The 1,095-nt window shown below is 64.2% G+C and overlaps 1 protein-coding gene across 1 annotated transcript in view; it reads right to left on the bottom strand.

The window, feature by feature from the left end:
- The window catches only part of TTYH2 (tweety family member 2), a 77,423-nt gene that overhangs the window by 16,308 nt on the left and 60,020 nt on the right, over positions 1–1,095 (bottom strand). The window lies entirely within an intron of this gene.

Here is a 1,095-nt window from a genome sequence, read left to right as displayed (position 1 = left end):
GGGCAACCCCCCTGTGCGGGGCAGGACATGCCCAGCTCCCTGGGGGACCCTCTGGCTGCAGGACGGGCCCCAGCAGGCAGCCAGGGAGCCCTGGCCGTGGACCCCGGTGCCTCATCCTGCCTGGTCCCCGAGCAGGGGGAGCTGAGGGTCATGCCCCAGTGCTGCCCACCCCCCTTGCCCCTCTCCACCTGCGAAGGGGATTTGCCCTGGTTAGCTGCACAGGGCAGCGTGCGAGGTGCTGTGTCGTGTCCCCCCGATGTCCCCTGCACCTGCCTTCATGGGGAGTCACGACTGGTGACCCAGCAGTGCAAATACCAGCCCGACACATCCAGGGGCTACAGTGGTGGCAGGCAGGACCACCGCCCCATGGGTGCTGCAAGGAGGGAGGGTGCAATGGGTGGCCAGCGCCAAGGCTCCCGAGCTGGGCCCCCAGAGGGTGCCGGTGGCCCCGGGACACAGACTGGGCAGGCGGGTGGCGCGGGGGGGTGGCATTGGCAGTGGCATCGTCAGGGCGAGGGCAGAGCAGCTGCGGTGCCTGCCTGGCTCCCCACCACCCCGCGCAGCTCCAGCCGAATTTGGTGTCATCCTGCAGAGGAAGATTATGGTAATTTTTCTTCCCCCTTATGCATAATTTTCCGACTCGGCTGCAGCAGAGGCTGTGCGGAGAGGCTGGGTGATGGGAATGTCATCTGCGATTTGATTATCTCCTCCTGCCTTCCTTCTTTTTTTTCCTTGTGAAACCTTCATCAAAATATGTAGATCTAATTAGGACAATTACAGCGCGAGGACAGCAGAAACCCACCCAAAGCCGCACCGCGACCAGCTGCCTTGGCTGAGCTGCCGGCGAGAGGGGAGGACTGGGACTTTTCTGGGGTTTGGGGTTTTTTTTTGGCTCTGCAGGGGGGATGGATGGGGTCAGCGGGTCTCAGCCCCACATGCTGGCCCAGGGCTCCTTCATGGTGCTGCTCATGCTGGGGTGGCGCTGGCTTTGGGGTGCACGGCCCCAAGGGGATGGAAGTGGCCTCAGACGTGTCTCCGTGAGCATGCCACGGGCCACGGACATGGCAGAGCACCGCTGGCGGGGGCCTGGCCAGG

Source organism: Pygoscelis adeliae, unplaced genomic scaffold (assembly GCF_000699105.1).
Source record: "Pygoscelis adeliae isolate BGI_AS28 unplaced genomic scaffold, ASM69910v1 Scaffold184, whole genome shotgun sequence".
Classification (NCBI taxonomy): Eukaryota; Metazoa; Chordata; class Aves; order Sphenisciformes; family Spheniscidae; genus Pygoscelis; species Pygoscelis adeliae.
This window is presented reverse-complemented; position numbering and strand designations above follow the sequence as displayed.